Below are 19,806 nucleotides of genomic sequence, written 5' to 3' on the forward strand. Positions count from 1 at the left end.
CTCTGCCTCCGAAGTTCAAGCGATTATCCTGCCTCAGCCACCGGAGTAGCTGGGATTACAGGAGTGCACCATCTTGCCCAGCTTATTTTTGTGGTTTTGGTAGAGAGGAGGTTTTACCATGTTGGCCAGGCTGGTCTCAAAATTTCTAGCCTCAAGTGAGACATCCTCCTCAATCTCCCGAAGCGCAAGGATTATTGGTGTGAGCTGCCGTGCCAGGCCCTTATTTCTCTTTTAATGTATAGGTTCTGCTCCTAACTCCCTCCATCTCCCTTTTTTTCCCCTAAGAATCTGGATTGCTTGGACTATAAAGTTTTCCACATTCTAGACTTTGCTAATTGCATCATCATCTTGCCCTTAACATGTTCCTATGTCCCCTCAATGTTTTATAAATTTGCTCAATCATATTGTTTGACTTTTTTTTTCGTCAAGCATGCTTCATTGGGAGGCATATTAATTTCCAGGGGTCTCTCATTTTAAAATAGTGGCAATTGATGATCATTAGATTCATTTTTTCATTAGGGATTTGCAAAATGATGATATTCCAGGTATATTATTTTGTCATTTATTAGTTGGATTATTTCAATAGAGATCAATTTTCGCCAACAATTTGGTGGGGGTGAAATAGTTGATTTTATTTTATTTTAGATTTGGGTACATGTGCAGCTTTGTTACATGGATATATTGCATAATGGTGAGGTTTGTGCTCCTAGTTAGCCCATCATTGAAATAACGAACATTGAACCCAACAGTTTTCTCCAACTATTTGTTTAACTAGAGGTACAGTTCATATAGGAAAGACAGATGAAATGCTTGATTCACCAGATTTTAGAATGAGTTTGGTTCTTTAGTATTCTCCAAAAGATAAGTAATTACTTAGTTTTTTTAATAGGTATTATTATGAACTCATGATTTAAACATTTTGTTGTGTTTTAATCAATTGCACTCTTTTTTTCCCTTTTTTTTTTTTTTTTTTTTGAGATGTAGTGTCACTGTGTCACCCAGGCTGGAGTATAATGGCTCAATCTTGGCTCACTCCAACCTCTGCCTCCCTGGCTCAAGTGATTCTCCTGCCTCAGCCTCCTGAGTAGCTGGAACTACAGGCGTGTGCCAGCACGCCTGGCTAATTTTTGTATTTTTAGTAGAGATAGAGTTTCACTATGTTGGCCAGGCTGGTCTGGAACTCCTGACCTGAGGCGATCTACCAGCCTCGGCCTCCCAAAGTGCTGGGATTACAGGTGTGATGCAACGCTCCTGACCCAATTGTGGTCATTTTTTATTGCTCCTCAAATTACCCCATCTTTCTTAGTGGGAGCCTCTTCACATTAACGGTCTCTACATCCTTGGGACATAACTCCAGAAGTGATTGATAGCCTGATTGCTTTATGTTATGACAAGTTTTGTACATTTTCTGCTCTATACCTGGAGTTGACTGTTTTCCTGAAGAGCTCTGCTTCCTTTTATTGGAAAATGCTATTTAGGATCCATAATCTGGGTGCTGGAAGTGAAAGACCTACCTTTTTTTCCTTTTTAAATAGCGGTGTTTATCATCTCATGTGGTTTGTATGGGTCATAATTCTGAGGTGCCTTAGTTCGATGGTAGTGGCTTGGTGTCTGCTGTCAAGATGGCTTACTTACATTGTGGGCAATTTGATACCGGCTATTGGCAAGATATCTCAGTCTCTCCCCATGTGGAAGGCTCTTAGGACTGCTTGAGTGTCTTCACAATATGGTAGCTGGCTTCCTTGAGAACAAGTGATCCAAGACAGCCAGCAGCATCTTTGGATTCATTTTCTTGTCAGCAGTGGGGTGTAGTGCTCTAGCTGTGGATTCAGACAACCTGATGCTGACACAAGCTATGTGGCATTGACTTGTTTGAATATTACTTTCCTTAGCTATAACTTTGAGACAATAATACCTACCTTATCGGCCCTTTAATATAGGACCTTGGTGGCAATGCAGGGGATTAGAATAGTCTCTGACACTTAGTGAGTACACATGACGAACACTGAACCTGCTGCTGTTACTATTATTACCACCACCACTGGTATGAACTGAAACCCTAAAACCTAGTAATTAAGTTGCCCTTGACAGAAATAGCCTTCCTTCCTATTTGTCAAAAATTGTCATGACAGAAATATTGTTTACAGATTGCAGATACATCCCAAGTATGGTAGAAGGTTAAGGGTTAGAGAATTATAACCACACCTGTTTGACTATATATATATATGCAGGGACTCTTTCATGCTGAATCTGTGTTCATGTAGATTTTAGTATAGGATATGTGTCATGTAATGTGACCCAGGAAGAAGCCGAGACCCCCGACTTCCCCTGACCATCTTTTTTTTGCTTTTGCTTCCCCCCCCCCCCCCAGACTGAGTCTCTCGTTCTGTTGCTAGGCTTGAGTGCGGTGGCATGATCTCAGCTCACTGCAACTTCCGCCTCCCGGGTTCAAGCGATTCTCCTGCCTCAGCCTCCCAAATAGCTGGGATTACAGGCGCACACCACGCCAGGCTAATTTTTATATTTTTAGTAGAAACAGGGTTTCACTGTGTTGGCCAGGATGGTCTTGATCTCTTGAGCTTGTGGTCCGCCTGCCTCAGCCTCCAAAAGTGCTGGGATTACTGGCATGAGCCACAGTGCCTGGCCTTTCTTTTATTTTTTAAAGATGGGGTCTCTCTATGTTGCCCAGGCTGATCTCAAACTCCTGAGCTCAAGCGACCTGCCCGCCTTGGTCTCCTAAAGTGTTGGGATTACAGGTGTGAGTCACTGCACTCGGCTACCACCACCCACAATCTTTTAACTTTTTATTTTAAAATATAGATTCACAGGAAGTTATAATGAAAAATGTACAGGGAGGTCCATTGGACCCTTCACCCAGTTTGCCCCAGTGGTAACATTTTGTGTAACTATAGTATGGTATCAATTGTCAACCATCGATTTTTATTTAGCAGAAATTGAGCAGCTATTATATGCTAGCTCTTTGAGGTATAAAGGATTAAACTCTGACCTTATAGGTTTCTGTCATCTGTCTGGATTTTCATTGTTATTGTTCTTAAAATATTTTTTATTTTGGCTACTCGTTGTTGACACTTTTATTAGCAGTTATTTTAATGTTAAATACTATGTTATTTCTGACATTTATATTTGCTCTGTTTTAAAACAGTTTTGCATTGTGTCCCCATCTTCCATTTATAATCTTTACAGCATCAGAACCATGTTGCCTGCATTGTCTTATTTTAATCACGTGCCAGTTTTGCAGTGCTACCAAGTCTGGATCTGAGAGGCAGCTTGTGTGAATCATTTACATACATTTCTGTTTATATTCCCTAAATTAATTTGCAACTTTATATTTTTCATCCAATTACATGTTCAAAACAGATTTTTAATAATTTATTTTAAGAAGGAATTTGTTATATGTAGGATTTAAAAACTGGCTCAAAAAGCAGAAGCTATTAAACAATAGCAGAAACCAGACAGTATATAGGACTTTAAATGGTAATTGCTAAACATTTGAATGTTCCCACAAATGTGAGTCTGTGTGTCTATGTGTGTCTCTACATGTTATTCCACTAGGGACTTGCACAGATAGGTTTTTCACAATATCCTTGCTGTTATTGTCAGCCATAAACAAATTATACGTATTTAACAAGTTAATGTCAGATTGGCCAGGAGCCACTGGGAGGTGTGTACTTAGTGACATCAGCTGGCAAAGAGCCCTGGTAACAGGGAGGGTTGGAAGGGGAGTGGAGAGAGAGGAAGCAGGAGGAAGGGAGAAAAAGAGAGAGACTGACTGTATCTGGGGATTCTGGCAAGGTGAAGAGCTGGTCTGTTTGGCAGGACCTTCCCATCTGGGATCCATCTGTGTTTCCCTGGAATGGGACAGGCAGCTCTAGTCAGTGAGAAATCGCAGATGTGAGAGAGCTGACACATGTCCAGCTAATGAAAGGAGGAGGAAGGCTGGTCTCCGATTGAGCTTTGAAGATTAGGAGGAGAAAAAGAGGAGCTTTTGAATATCATTTCAAATAAATTTGGTGTATTTAAGAATCTGGATTGTTTATAATCTGGGCATTTGGCGTAAGTACATTTTAATTTAGTTCTGGGGGTTAAAGTGCACAATTCTCTGCCTTTCAAAGCTTTTTACTTCTGTCAGATTACAATGGTATGAATGTTTCTTGATATCTGATACAAGAGTTCAGCCTTTCTACTCAGTTTTGTTTCAATGCTTCATTTTATTTATGCTTCTATTTTTCTGTTGCCAACTTTATATTTGAATGTCATGCTTTTTTGAACACAAGGTTTACTTAATAATTAGATGTAATATATGAATTCTACAGCTAGAAAAGTAGTCCCACAAATATTTCTGTAAGGTTTTCCACTTTGGATTGTTCTGTGATGTTTAGAGGAAATTTTTTTTCCCCTTTAGTATGCATAATACAAATAGGCCATGTTAAAAAGATGGCTCATAAAACACTCTTTTCTATTGTCAGATTTTATTTCAGTATATGCAGGCAAATTACAGCTAAAAGAGATTGAAGCAAAACTAGCAGCATCTCTTCATTTTAGATATATCTAACAGTTTTTCATTTAGATTTTGCTCCTATGCTGTTTTCTTCTATTTCCTTGCTACCTATAAAATAAATAACATCAACGAATCTGACTTGAATTATGATTTTGGGGTAGTTTTGTGATGCAATAAATTCATGTGCATATAACTACGTACTGTGTTCTGTAGTCCTTGTTAGTTTGTGATGCCTGTTTTAGATTTTTGCTATTTCTTATATACAAGAAATAGAGATGGGTCTCACTGTGTTGCCCAGACTAGTCTCTTAAACTCCTAGGCTCAAGTGATCCTTCTGCCTCAGCCTCCCAAAGTGTTGGGATTACAGGCATGAGCCACTGCACCGCTTCTTATTGTTTCCATACGTTGTCTTCATGTTTTTGAGGCCTCTGAATCCAGGCCTCCTTTCCATATTCTATGGAAAGAACATGAGTTTGGGAGTTAGACAAACTGTATAGCCATTATTCACTAGTTCTGTAATCCCAAGCAAGCCACTATTCTCTTTGAATCTCTATTTTGTGTAATTCCTGACTCATTATTGGGGAAATTTGTCTGGCACATAGAAAACATACAAGTTAGTTTCAAGAGTTCTAGATGTTCACTTTTTTTGCTGTGATAGGTTCCTAAACCCCTTGCATTTTTAACTTCAACTCTTGGGCAAGAATGGGTCTGGCCTGTAGTTCTTGTTTTCAGGGCACCCTCCCTCTTGCTGTACTCATCTCTCAGATTGTCTGCATCTATTCTAAATGTTCTGTGCTATCTTTGCCAAACTATACCAGAACAGAAGAACTTTGAAAAAGTCAACAAGCAGGAGTGAGGTACTGAATTGTACTGTTTTGTGACAACACTGTTTAAATTGTTCCCCTCACTCTGAGACCTCTCGCTGGAAAAATCTGTTTTTTTTTTTCTCCTGTATATTACAAGTCATGCAAAAATTCTACTATTTCTCAAATAGAAACTTTAAAAAATATTTTTATTCCTTAAAGTTCTTCAGCCTTTATTTATATTAATTGAGTAATTAAGTGGACAGTATAGTACTGTTCAATTTCTTCCTTCCATTTTACAGTCAGATTTATTGAGGTGGAGGGGACTTTTTTCTTTTTCTTTCTTTCTTTTTTTTTTTTTTTTTCCCCCGAAATGGAGTCTTGCTCTGTCGTGCAGGCTAGAGTGCAGTGGCGCTATCTCGGCTCACTGCAGCCTCCACCTCCCAGGTTCAAGCTATTCTCCTGCCTCAGCCTCCCGAGTAGCTGGGATTACAGGTGTGTCACCATGCCCGGCTAATTTTTGTATTTTTAATAGAGATGGGTTTTAACATGTTGGTCAGGCTGGTCTTGAACTCCTGAACTCGTGATCCACCCCCCTCAGCCTCCCAAAGTGCTGGGATTACAGGCATGAGCCATCGCACCTGGCCCTCTTTTTTTCTTTTCTTTTCTCTTTTCTTCTTTTTTTGAGATCAGTCTGGCATGCAGAAGCATGATCATGGCTCACTGCAGCCTTGACTCTTCCAGGCTCCAGTGATCCTCCCACCTCAGCCTCGTGAGTAGCTGGGACCACACGCATGCACCACCATGCCCAGCTAATTTTGGTATTTTTTATACAGGTGGGGTTTTGCCGTGTTTCCCAGGCTTGTCTCAGACTCCTGGCTTCAAGCAGTAGGGCCTCCTTGACCTCCCAAAGTGATGGATTACAGGCATGAGCCACCACACTGACTTGAAGGAGACTTTGAAAATGGAAGTTTTCCCAAGTTTTCTTTCCTTTTTCTTTGTTTCTTTTTTTTTCTTTCTTTTTTTTTTTTTTTTTTTTGAGACGGGGTCTCGCACTGTTGCAGTGCAGCAATCTCAGCTCACTACAAGCTCCGCCTCCCAGGTTCATGCCATTCTTCTGCCTTAGCCTTCCTAGTAGCTGGGACTACAGGTACCCACCACCACACCTGGCTAATTTTTTGTATTTTTAGTAGAGACGGGGTTTCACCATGTTAGTCAGGATGGTCTTGATCTCCTGACCTCGTGATCTGCCCGCCTCCCAGAGTGCTGGGATTATAGGCGTGGCCCACCGCACCTGGCTCCAAGTTTTCTTTTATACCAAATTGACTAAAATGATTTCATAAAAATTTGGGGGCATCTCTTTTGATAGGTGCATTGTTCAGCAAGCATCTTTGGCACTTTTCTGAATACTTGAGAGGATATAGTGTTTATGCTGAATTCACATGGTACTCCTTCAGTGAGAAAACACTTTCCATTGTAGCCTAGGAGACATGAGTGGGGAGAAAAGGACTTAATGCTTTTCTGTAGGATAGGGCCTACTATAGAGGACCTGAAAAGGGGATTTCATATGACTATGTCCATGCTAGGAATACTTTGGATGCTAGAGTTTCAAGAAACATAATAAGAAATAATGTGTATTTTAGTGTGTGAAGATTGACTCACTGTAAATAAAGTTGAGTGATTAAAAGTCCTGCTAGGACCAGATAGTTCAGGAGAGTATTGCTTGCTACTTAGGTTATAACCAAGATACATTTGAGTTGAATACTGGAGAAAATCATGGTTCTTTCTGAAGATTATGAAAACATCATGAGAAGCTTACTACTATGAAATGAGGAAATTCTCCTAAATTGGTTTCCAGTAATGACCCAAGGATTTTTCATAGCGAGGGTCCTTGCTGGACTGGAGGCACATAATACAGTAATGCCAATAAACTGGAGATGAGGATAATGACATTTAAGTGGCTTTGCGGGAACATCAAAAAGTACTTTTGAGTGAACAAATATATTTAATACACAACTGGAAAAATTCAAGTGGATCCGAAAGATTGGTTGGGTCAGTTCATTGATGGTTATTGTAAGGCTACTCAGTGTTAGAAGTGCTCATAAGTCCCCAGAGATGACCTATGGACAATATTAGGATTGGAAAGGATCCTTTGGGTAATTTAGTCAAACACATTCTTTTATAGATAAAATAGGAAAGTTGAGGGAAGGATAATGGGATGACAAATAGTTTCCCCAGCCCAGAGTTCAATATCCTCCTGGTTGCTGGCTGAGCTCAGACTAGAATTGTGTTGCGTTTCCAGGACACCCATTTGACGAATGTTATTTTGAATTGCCTGTTGTATGTGATAATATGGTAAGGGATTTTTTTAAAAAGGTGAAATCTCACAGAGGAGATAAAATGTTCAAAAAGTGGCTGGGCGCAGTGGCTTACACCTGTAATCCCAGCACTTTGGGAGGCCGAGGTGAGTGGATCACTTGAAGTCAGGAGTTCGAGACCAGCCTGGCCAACATGACAAAACCCTTGCTGGGTGTGGTGACATGCACCTGTAATCCCAGCTACTCGGGAGGCTGAGGCACAAGAATCAACTGAACCCAAGAGGCAGAAGTTGCAGTGAGCTAAGATCGAGCCACTGCACTCCATCTTGGGCGACAGAGCAAGACTCAGTCTCAGAAAAAAAAAAAAAAAAAGTACAAAAGTAGTAAGTCCTGAAAATTAGCACCAACTGTGGGAATCAGAGACCCTTCCTAAAGGAGGTAGCATTTGATCACAATTTAGAAGGACAGGAAGGATGTGGACTTCTCATGTTTGGAAGGAGCATAGTGGCAGGATGGAAACGTTCCCTTTCTTCTGGAGCCTTAAATTAAACTTTATTAAATGCATAATTACATAGTATTCATTTCTACCATGTTTTGAAGTATGTCTAGCTGTTGCTGTCTTTCCAAATCCAAGATCAGTTGTTTACTTCTAAGATACTTACCTTTATGCATACATAGCCATCTTCTCTTTTATATGTGTGATTTATATACCAGGAAGCTGTGATTTAAAAGGTTTCTACCATGATGGCCTCTGTGGTTTGTTTAATTTTCCCTCCAAGTTCAAGTCAGTAAATAAAGGAATTAGTGGTGGTTGTATCTTGCAGAAAAACAACGTATTATAACTGGTGGTTGTATTTTCACTGGCTGATGGACTTTCCAAACAGTATTTGACTTTTAAGAACTTTATGATGACACAGATTGATGCTGGGAAATTTAAAATGCATATGGATTTAATTTTCCTAAAGCATGCCAAAACCTGAAAAAGCAACTCTTTGTGTTTTGTTTAAAGCAACAGCTCGTGGAAATCCTGTTACTGTTCAATCCTCACCAGCTTGTTAGAGATGCCTGGCAAGGTGGGATGCAGTTCTGTATATGTATACATCCTATCTGCAGTTGTCTCTCATAGTTGGAGCTCTGCAGTAAATGGAGTATGTACAGTAGTCTCCCCTTAGTCGAAGTTTCACTTTCCAGGGTTTCAGTTACTTGTGTTACAGTACAGTAAGACACTCTGAGAGAGAGACCACATTCACATAACTTTTATTATAGTATATTATAATCGTTATAATAATTTATTGTTGTTAATCTCTTACTGTGCCTAATTTGTAAATTAAACTTTTTTTTTTTTTTTAATTTGAAATGGAGCTTCACTCTTGTTGCCCAGGCTGGAGTGCAATGGCGTGATTTCAGCTCATAGCAACCTCCGCCTCCCAGGTTCCAGCAATTCTTCTGCCTCAGCCTCCCCAGTAGCTGGGATTACAGTCATGTGCCACCACGCCCCGCTAATGTTTTGTATTTTTAGTAGAGATGGGGTTTCACCATGTTGGCCTGGCTGGTTTCAAACGCCTGACCTCAGGTGATCTACCTGCTTGGGCCTCCCAAAGTGCTGGGATTACAGGAATGAGCCACCACGTCCAGCCTGTAAATTAAACTTTATCATAGGTATATATGTATAGGAGAAAACATAGTATATATAGGGTTTGGTACTGTCTGGGGTTTCAGGCATCTACTGGGGGTCTTGGAACACATCTCCTGCAGACAAGGCGGGGACTGTTGTATTTTCATTTGATTGTGGTAGTTTGGACAGATGGAGAGAAGACGGTGAAAGATTGTGTGTGGGTTTTGACGTTAGGCTGTGTAACCATAAGCTAATTTAACCTTCACCTCTAAGCCTCAGTTTTCTCAACTGTAAAATGGGAAAAAAATGAGTTCTAAGGATTTAATTAGAAAGAAACTAGCATGATACTTCCTGCATCAGCACTCAATAAGATTTCTCTTTCCATGTCCCCCCAAAACATTGAAGTCACAATAACTGAAAGATTTACTTAAAATGAGTGTCTTGGATATTTTTACTGTCTCACTTGAGACTGACAGGGAACCCACTTCCTGAACTAATTCTTAGTCATGAGAGAAGGGTGCGTGTAGAGAATGTGGCAGTCTTTAAAAACTCAAACCTGTTGCTGCGTGGCAAGCTGTTAGCGTTTAGGGACCTTTCATCAGTTACCCTGCTGGAAGAGCTGGGGGATGGGCTGCTTTGAGGGTGACAGATGTGTCCTCTGCTGCCGGCGGGCGCGTGCCGGCTCTGTCCCTCCGCTCCCAGCACCAGGTGCAGCCATTGTTCTGGCTGGTCTCTCTTCATCCGGCCTCGTCTGTTACTCTGCTCTTTCTAGCTCATTGTTTCTGTAGGAAATTAGCATTAAAAACCCATCTGAAACCCCCATGTCCCTCAACTGCAGGTGACTGTTATTGGCCCCAGCTGCCACCCTTGCGCTTGATTACTTCCATATGGGTCTGTGCAAAGAAGTAGTAGCCATTTATTGATTTCCACCACAACCCCAACCTCTATTACTCAAACTATAATACCCTGAAATCTATTAGACCCCCAATAGGCTATATAGCTCAGTTGGCGCTACAACTGGGATGAACGTTTTACAAGCAAAACTAATTACACCCTTTTCCCTACCCTCATCACCTCCTCCCTAAATATTAAATGTAGAAACACCAGAGTATCATAAGTGGAATAGTAAATCTTTTAAATGTCTGGAAATGAATCTGTTTCTGAGTAGTAAAGCTTTTAGACTTTGGATGGGATTTTATGGAAAATTTTAGTCACTGCTTTAATATTTCATGCCACACCCATAATTTTCAAGCAAATCATGGCCCAGTAGGCCCCTAGGGTGGGGGTAGGGCACACAAAAATTTTCATCACTTGCTTTTTGGTTTGTTAAATTTAATCCAGTGGGCAGTATGTTAGGAAAGGGGCCTAGTTTAGAAGGATAATATGTTTTGTGGGAGAAAACAACATGCAGTCATTGTTAAATGCTTTAATTTTGCATTATTTTGTTGTTTGTTCTCGGTGTTTACACAAATAATTGTTCTAGTTTACTCATTAAAATAAATACCACAATGAGAAGGTCGATGTTTTAGACTTCTTTCTTCCTTCATCAGTAAACAAACTTAAGTGTTCCATTTTGGTTATTGTTCTAAATCAAGATTGTAATCTCAAACAGGTAATAAATTATCAGCTTCAAACCCTAGATAGAATTTTAAGGACAATCCAAAGTTGTTACTGACTCCTGATGAATTGTATTGTGACCTTGACAAAGTCACTACCCCATCAGTGAAGGGTATTTGGTGGCCTTTATAAGTCAGTAGCCCAGGAAATCACGGGGGAGGTCACTGACTTTTGCCTGTTGAGAGTTTAGCAGTGTAACCTAGTTTTAAAGTAAAATCTTGAGTTTACAGCATTTTAAATTAAATTATTTAATAATTCGCACATTTAAAGTAACAATTTCAATGTTTTAAACTTAGCTGCATAGAACTTTTGTCATAATTGTGGAACATAGGGCCATTTCTGTTGGAATAAATGTCTTTTTGGCTTTCTTCTTTATATTCTATTTCTTTTGGAGTATAAAAAGGTACTAGAGCCAGGCCCTGTGTTGTGTGCCTGTCGTCTCAAGTACTCAGAAGGCTGAGGCAAGAGAATTACTTGAGCCCAGTCATTCAAGACAAGCCTGGGCGACATGGCCAGACCTCATGTCAAAAACAAATGGCTGGGCACAGGGGCTCACACCTGTAATCCCAGCAGTTTGGGAGGCCAAGGCGAGCGGATCACCTGAAGTCAGGAGTTTGAGACTGGCCTGGCCAAAATGGTGAAGCCCCATCTCTACTAAAAATACAAAAAAATCTAGCCAGGTGTGGTGGTGCATGCCTGTAATCCCAGCTACTGGGGAGGCTGAGGCAGGAGAATTGCTTGAACCCAGGAGGCAGAGTTTGCAGTGAGCCGAGATCATGCCACTGTACTCCAGCCTGGGTGACAAGAGCGAGACTCCATCTCAAAAACAAACAAATAAACAAACAAACAAAAAAAATACTAGAATTTGAAAAGCCTCTGGCAGCCAACATTTTACCTGACAGTTCCTATGAAGGCAAGCCTCCAGGTAGAGCAGTGTGATTATATTTAGAATAGGTTAGGATTTGTAGTATTTGAAGAGTTTTTTTCGGAGCTTTTTAATCTGCTCCTTTGTTTTAAGCAGTGGAGAAATTGAAAGGTAGAGAAGTCAGTAAAGGGGAAGAGTTGAGATTTGAAACAGCCTTCTCTGACTCCAAATTAAGTGTACTTTGATTTGAAGTTTGGAGCTAGTACATGTTAGGAATGTTGACCAGTATTGCTATAGATGTTATTGTCTTGAGGTGAGTACATGTGCTGTTAACCCTTCTTTTTGGTACTTAGGAAGAATGGAGGTTTCCTTCTGTGGCCTTACTGATTGTTTCGTTCTGTCATTGTACATACTGAGAAACAAAGTTGAATAGTAAAAGGAGTTTGCAGTCTATCTCTTTAAGCTTTATTAAGTTGTCCTCTCTCATTCCAGCCCTAAGTTTTCTTGCACTGTGAATGTGAACTGAGGTTTCCACAAGCAAACTGTGCTTCTGTCTCCCCAAGGAGAGAAGCATGGCAAATAACCACAAGTGCTTTGTCTGGGCCCTAGGCTTCTCACTTGCCTTTCCCCAGTCCTGGCTCTGTTCTTCATGTCTAAAGTAGGGGAGGACAACAGACTTGGTGTGTATGTGATTGACCTTCTAGAAATGTTAATTTCCATCTTTATCTTGGAGAATGAATGAAAGTGTTTCCCTGCCTTTCCATCCAAGGGAACCATCTCTAACAACAAAGCTTTTAAGTGGGTCTGGAGGAGGGACAGAGAATTGGTGATTTGTCTTGGGAATTCTGTTGTTTTTCGGAGTCAGTTTCAAACACTTCAGTAAAAATGTTAAGGCTCTTTGACTTTTTTGGTTTGTTTCTTTTTAATGTACAACTTCATTCTATTTTCTCACGTTTCATATGCACAAATCAATAGATACTCTTAATTGGATAAGTGAAAATAGTGGGTTAAAGGCAGATATTTCATTTTCCTTATTTTGATGATTGCTTTTAAAATTTTAACGTGTACTTGACATAAAGTCTAAAATGTCAATACACATATCCATTTTTTTCTTTAACAGAAGTCTTAGAACACTTCAAATTGAGTAACTTTTTCAATATATTACTGCTGTCTAGGATTTTGTTTCCATTTTGGGTGTTACTCTCCCAGCCAAAATAATAGTTACCATTATTTTCAAAGCTGATATTAATTTAGGTTTACCAATATATTTATTGAATTATCTGGTCACATTGCATATTTATCACAATTTCCCTTCTGGGTTAATTTCCCTTTCTACCAAGTGTGTCTGTTAATAATTCTTGGAGAATCTGTAAGTAGTATACTCTTTTTGCTGATCTGAAGATATCTTTATTTCACCTTTACTTGAATGATAGTTAAATGTGGTTAGAGTGTAAAGGTTGACAGTTATTTTCCATTAGCACTTGGGAGTGGTGATTTCTTTTCTTTTCCTTTTTTTTTTTTTGGAGATGGAGTCTTGCTGTGTTGCCCAGGCTGGAGTGCAATGGCACGATGCCGGCTCACCGTAACCTCCGCCTCCCAGGTTCAAGCGATTCTGCCGCCTCAGCCTCCAGAGTAACTGGGACTACAGGCGCCCACCACCATGCCTGGCTAATTTTTGCATTGTTAGTAGAGACAGGGTTTTGCCATGTTGGCCTGGCTGGTCCCGAACTCCTGACTTCAGGTGATCTGCCAATCTCATTTATATGAGGAAACCCCCCATAAATTTTATAATAATATCTGTAAATTAGATGGTGGTAGGGTATTAATGTTAATAATTTTGGTAATTATACTGTGCTTGTGTAAGTAAATGTCCTAACTCTTAGCAATTACACACTGAAATATTTAAGCATAAGAGAGTGTAATGTTTCCAGCTTGCTCTCAAGTGTTTTAGATAAAAATATAGGTAGATGGTTGGGCGCAGTGGCTCACGCCTGTAATCCCAGCACTTTGGGAGGCCCAGGCAGGTGGATCACAAGGTCAGGAGATCGAGACCATCCTGGCTAACACGGTGAAACCCCGTGTCTACTAAACATATATAAAAAAAATTAGCCGGGCGTGGTGATGGGTGCCTGTAGTCCCAGCTAGCTGTGAGGTTGAGGCAAAAGAATCGCTTGAACCCGGGAGGCAGAGGTTGCAGTGAGCCAAGATCATGCCACTGCACTTCAGCCTGGGCGACAGAGAGAGACTCCACCTCAAAAGAAAAGAAGAAGGAGAAGGAGAAGAAGAACAACTCAGAAAGTGAGAAGCAATGTGTCACATACAGTACTCAACATCCATCATCTCTTCACATTCTTAAAATAATCACCTTTCAGTTGGGACCCTCCTTAACTACCCTCCTCAAACTAACCTGGATCTCCTTAAACTCTTTGCCTTTCTCCTTAGCACTTTCATTTTTTGTAACATTATAAAACATCTTAAATATACATAAACATACATTTTAGGCTGCATATATATTAGTTATTAATCATCTTTACTGCCTGTGTTTTCTACTAGAATTTAATCTCCACGCTTTTTATGGTAGCTACCACGCTACCATATTGGCCAGGCTGGCCTCAAACTCCTGACCTCGTGATCCTCCCACCTCACCCTCCCAAAGTGCTAGGATTATACGTGTGAGCCACCACACCCCGCCCTATTATTATTATTTTGAGACAGGGTCTTAACTCTTCACCGAGGCTGGAGTGCAGTGGTACCATCATGGCTCACAGCAGACTTGACTTCATGGGCTCAGGTAGTTGTCCCACCTCAGCCTCCCGAGTAGTTAGGACTAGAGGTGTTTGCCACCATACCTGGCTAATTTTTCTTATTTTTTTTGTAGAGGTGGAGTTTTGCCATGTTGCCCGGTGGGTCTGAAACTCCTAGGCTAAAGCAGTCTTCCCATGTTGGCTGCCCAAAGTGCTGGGATTACAGGCAAGAGCCACCATACCAGTTCCTGTCTAGATATTATGATGAAGATTGAGGATGGTAGTTTTTGTGGACCACAATCCTGACTGTACCTGTGATGTTGCATTCATCTTTTGAAGCATAAGCAGATCACCAGGTGAATTACCAGGTGAATCTGGAATAAGGTTGAAAGAAATACAGGTCCTGGCAAGGAAATGGAAAGGTGCGTGTGAAACATTCATTTCTAATAGAGGTCTAATTTAATAACAGAGAAATATACTCTTCCCTAGAAACAATTTGCTTTAAAGGCCGAGCGCGGTGGCTCACGCCTGTAATCCCAGCGCTTTGGAAGGCCGAGGCGGGTGGATCACCTGAGATTGGGAGTTCCAGACCAGCCTGACCAACATGGAGAAACCCCGTCTCTACTAAAAATACAAAATTAGCCGGGCGTGGTGGCACATGCGTGTAATCCCAGCTACTCCGGTGGCTGAGGCAGGAGAATGGCTTGAACCTGGGAGGCGGAGGTTGCGGTGAGCCGAAATCATGCCATTGCACTCCAGCCTGAGAAACAAGAATGAAACTCCATCTCCAAGCAAACAAACAAAAACTCTTATAAAGTTGTGTTCTTTTTAAGCAGGGAAGTGTGACTTCATTGGCTTTTTGAGATGGAGGCTTCTGGGCAAAAGAATTTCATGGGGGTATTTTGAGATGAGTATGATCAGTCTAGTCAAGAGATGGGGAAGGTCTGAGCTTTGTTTCTTGTAGATGGAATGGAGAAGGGCAAAGGGTTTGAATTTGGGTTGTGTGATGTGAAGAATGATTGGTCTTAAAATACAGATTTAAAATGAAAAGATTAAACTGACCAATGTTTTTTGTGCTTTAAAAAAATGTGGCTGATAAAGCGTTTTTGTGCTTTCAAAGGGAGCCTGGATGAATAAGCTTCGGTACTGTATGTATTTTATTAGACATTTGGAGTGGCAAAATAATTTCTAAAATATTTCTAGCAACTTCATTTTCATTTTATCTGCAGGATGAAAAAGTAAATTTGGGGATTGTTGATTAAATTAGCAAACCATATGGTGTTTGCGCAGACTGACTGCTATGCGAGGTAGCTGTGTTATTTTTCTCTTTCAGGATATGCTGTTTTACCTGATGCCAGTGTTCTGAAACACTTATTTTCTAGTCAACAGTAGGTGAAGCAATTATTTCTAGTCATTTTTTTTTCTTGATGCCTTAATTAATGTCACAATTTGTGAAGTGCTTTATCCTGCTTTTTAAAATTAGTCTAATATTTTAAAAGATTAAATCTTCACATTTATATAATGCTTCCAAACCTCTTTTCACATCATAGCTTACATAGAAAGTGTTAAGTTCTGATTGGCTGTCCCAGGCTGAGGAAATCAGTATCTCAGTAAACTCATAATCATTCTTCACAACTCTCTGGCATTGGTCGCTGACACACAGCTTGGGAAGTTCTGCCTTACTAGAAAAGGTATAGAAACCTTTCTGTACTGTATTGTAGTTAGTTAAGAGGAATTAGGAAAGAGTTATAGAGTCTTTCTTAATAGGGTTTTTTTTTTCCTCTTTCACTAAAAGCCTAAATCTCACCAAATTAGCAGGTGTTATACTAGGAGCTATGGTTGTAAGAGTGAAGAGCTCAAGGAACTCACAGAGAGACAGGCACAGAAACAAATCACCTGTGGCACAATATGACAAATGAAATCACAGAGATGTTTATAAGGAGCTGTTAAGAGTCCAAATGTGGGAGGATTTATTTCTGTCAAGGTGCACTTGAGTATCAGGTAGGACTTGGAGTTAGACCTTAAAGTAGGAGTTTCTAAAGTGCTAGAGACAGGGAAAGCAGGGCATTGCAGGTGGAGAGCACAGCCTGTTTTGTAGACTTTCTGCCTGCTTAATGTCTAGCAGAGGTCTCATCTTAATATAAAAGTAGACACTGGAACTTAGGAGTTTGCTCTGATGGCAGAGATGGATACTTGCCCTGCCAGAGTGCCCATCTACCTTCCATTTATGTTGTTTGGATTCGGTCTCCACTATACTATAGCCTTATATTTGCATGGTGCTTTTAATTTTCAAAGCTTTTTATCCAAATAACAGCCCCTCAGGGATAGGAAATAAAAGCCAGCTGGTAGTGTTTTTATTTTTATAGAGGAGAAAACTGAGACATCACCATCATATCAGCATTTCAGTTCCCAGATAATCATCTCTTGATTGCAAAGGGTGCTGCCCAACAGGAATAACCTCCCCCAATTTTCTGGGCACAGCCCAGAGTGCTGACTGAGGCGGCCACCAGGAGGGCGCCGGCAAGGCAGACAGCATGGCTGCTGATCACAGAGCTGACAGCTCGACATCTGCAGGATGCAGCTGTACATTTTTGCTACAGCACATCCGTATTTCTGCTCACACTTGTGAAGAATCACAGTGTTTGGAAGAATATGAGTTAAACCATTCCAAGCGTATAAGTGTGCTCCATCTCTGAGAGTTTTATTCTGTACTGGGTGGTCTATGAGATCTTATAGCTGCTACTTTTCTCTGTTATTTATTGCCACATTTAGTCCATCTTCCCTGTCCCAATTTTAGTTTAATGCCAAAAAAAGATGGAGTGCTCCATAATAAATGAATTGAGTGGGTGCTAATTGTGTCACTGAAATGTTTGCCAAAGAAATTGTTTTTCTAGTTGATTTTGTTCTGCCTCCATCTTTCAGTCTATTTGGAAAACACAGAGTACCTGGTTATCTTTCAGAGTGTCACTGTTAATCATTTCAGTAAGCAGTGACGGCTGTTGACCATTTTATACTTGTGCCTATACTAAGTATTTATCCATTTTTCTAATATACCTGGATTTTTAAAAATAGTGATGGAATGAACTTTCTGGATTGTTGATTTTGATGAGGTATACCAAGAAGAGAAGGGTGATCTTGGTGTGGAGCCAACATTTTTGAAATCGTGGCTTGTTTGTTCTTACTCCTTAAGGTACCCCATTGCCACTCCTTAAGCTCATTTATTTGACAGTGGGGCTTTTTGTCAGAAGCCTCTCTGACTTAAATGGGCTCCTACATAGCAGCTCCTATGCTTCAGTTTTCTAACTTCTCCAGGGTGTGCTTCAGCTATACACTGTGTATTTATGTTCATATATTTGTGAAGAAAGACAGGAACTATGTAGTAGAATGTGAAGTCTCTTTGAACTGTAGTCAATGTGTCTTATTAAATTCTTGGTCACAATGTGCAGACTTCATGAGTCCTACAATAATTCTTTTTGCATTATTTATTTTGTTATAGTATGGTCTCTGGAGCTCAGCAGAGCTGCCATTTCTTAGCCATATAACTTGGGACATAATTTTTTTACTTCTCTGAGTTACTTCTGGTTAAATAAAGTGGTAGTGGCGATGGTAACTTCCATTGTCTTAGTGTCATTTAAATAAGAAAATATTTTAGCACCATTATTTGCGTGTAATAAGCATTTTGTTATTTCTAAATGAATACATAAAGATGGAGAATAATGGTAGCTATTACTAGTATAATTCTTTCCTGACTTGTGTTTATCCTTCCCAGCAAGAAAGTCTTGTCCTACTCAAATCTTGGGTAAATATAAAACTTGTTTCATTATCAATGTGGATTGAGAACGTGTACAAGGTGTTCCTGGGCATCTGAAGAAAGGCATTTATTTATTTATTTATTTATTTATTTATTTATTTATTTATTTTGAGACAGAGTCTCGCTCTGTCGCCCAGGCTGGAGTACAGTGGCCGGATCTTATTAAATTTTAGGCCCAGACTCTCTATTTGCTCACAGCTTGCTCGCTGCAAGCTCCGCCTCCCGGGTTTACGCCATTCTCCTGCCTCAGCCTCCCAGAGTAGCTGGGACTACAGGCGCCTGCCACCTCGCCCGGCTAGTGTTTTTGTATTTTTTAGTAGAGACGGGGTTTCACCGTGTTAGCCAGGATGGTCTTGGTCTCCTGACCTTGTGATCCGCCTGTCTTGGCCTCCCAAAGTGCTGGGATTACAGGCTTGAGCCACCGCACCCAGCCTGAAGAAAGGCTTAAATCAGCTTTCCTTTGTGGTCAGTTGGTCACAAATAACATCAAAATATCAATTGTTAATATTTATATTTATTTTTTCCTTTACAGCTGACTACTTTAGTATTGGTACACCTAATTAAAATTTTTCCACCTCTAAAATTTTTTCTAGGGCAATTTATATATGATTGAATTAATTTACATTGAGTATTAGTTTCCTTGGTTTTTAAGAATAGATCCCCCCAAAATGGTAAGGAGTTGATAAGTTAAGGCTGTGAGCAAATAGAGAATTTGGGCCTAAAGTTTAATATGGAAATGAGAAAATGATTTCAATTGATTTGTAGAAAGAACCATAATTAAGGGAATTTTCTTAAGTAAACTTACGTTTGCACCCATTTGCTACTATTTTTCTCTTAGAGCTTTTAACACTTTCTCCCTGTCATAAGGTATAGAGTTGCCATACTCTGAGATGTCCCACAAAGCTAGCACAACAGCCCTCTGCTTGTGGTACATACAGCTGTCATCCAAAGGGGCCAACCACATGACATGGCAGTGTATTTCCAGATGTCATTCTCTCTGTTTGGATGACTTGGGAGCTTAAGAAGGGTATTTTCTCTTGAATAGGAGAAAAATTGTTACTTTGGCATAAGGCCCACTCTGGCACCATTCCCACATCTGTTATTGATTAGAAGTGAATGCTGGTCAGTCAGGATGCAAGAGTGCTGGTCCGATTATCAAGCTCAACCTTCAGGATGAAATACTGCAGGAAATCTGAAAGATGGCATAAACTGGCTCTTCACAGTCTTTAAAAAGATCCTTTCATAAGCTATTGTACAAAGACGTGGTGTACACAAATAGCCTGAGTGATGTCTACATGTTAAGAATATGCCATAACATCTACATGTAGGATCTGTTCTTAGAGGGGAGCAGTGGAATGGGTGGTGGAATCCTTTTGCAATGATTTAAAAAATATATAATAAACACGCACAGATACTAAGTGTTCAACCCACTGAGTGCCTTAAAAAAAAAAAAAAAGAGTCTCTCTCTGTCACTCAGGCTGGAGTGCTCTGATTATAGGCATAAACCACCATGT

General features: G+C 40.2%; 1 protein-coding gene across 16 annotated transcripts in view; it reads left to right on the forward strand.

The window, feature by feature from the left end:
- Nucleotides 1-19,806, forward strand: part of CBFA2T2 (CBFA2/RUNX1 partner transcriptional co-repressor 2) — a 160,242-nt gene that overhangs the window by 69,040 nt on the left and 71,396 nt on the right. For 6 of the 16 annotated variants that reach the window (XM_045362767.2, XM_074005050.1, XM_074005049.1 and 3 more), the window contains exon 1: nt 3,727-4,074. The exons of the other annotated variants lie outside the window; for them this stretch is intronic. The gene's annotated coding sequence lies outside the window, so the exon portion shown is untranslated. Of the gene's footprint in view, nt 1-3,726; nt 4,075-19,806 lie in introns of those variants that run through there. 16 annotated transcript variants of the gene reach the window in all.

The sequence above is a fragment of the Macaca fascicularis genome, chromosome 10 (assembly GCF_037993035.2).
Source record: "Macaca fascicularis isolate 582-1 chromosome 10, T2T-MFA8v1.1".
Lineage (NCBI taxonomy): Eukaryota > Metazoa > Chordata > Mammalia > Primates > Cercopithecidae > Macaca > Macaca fascicularis.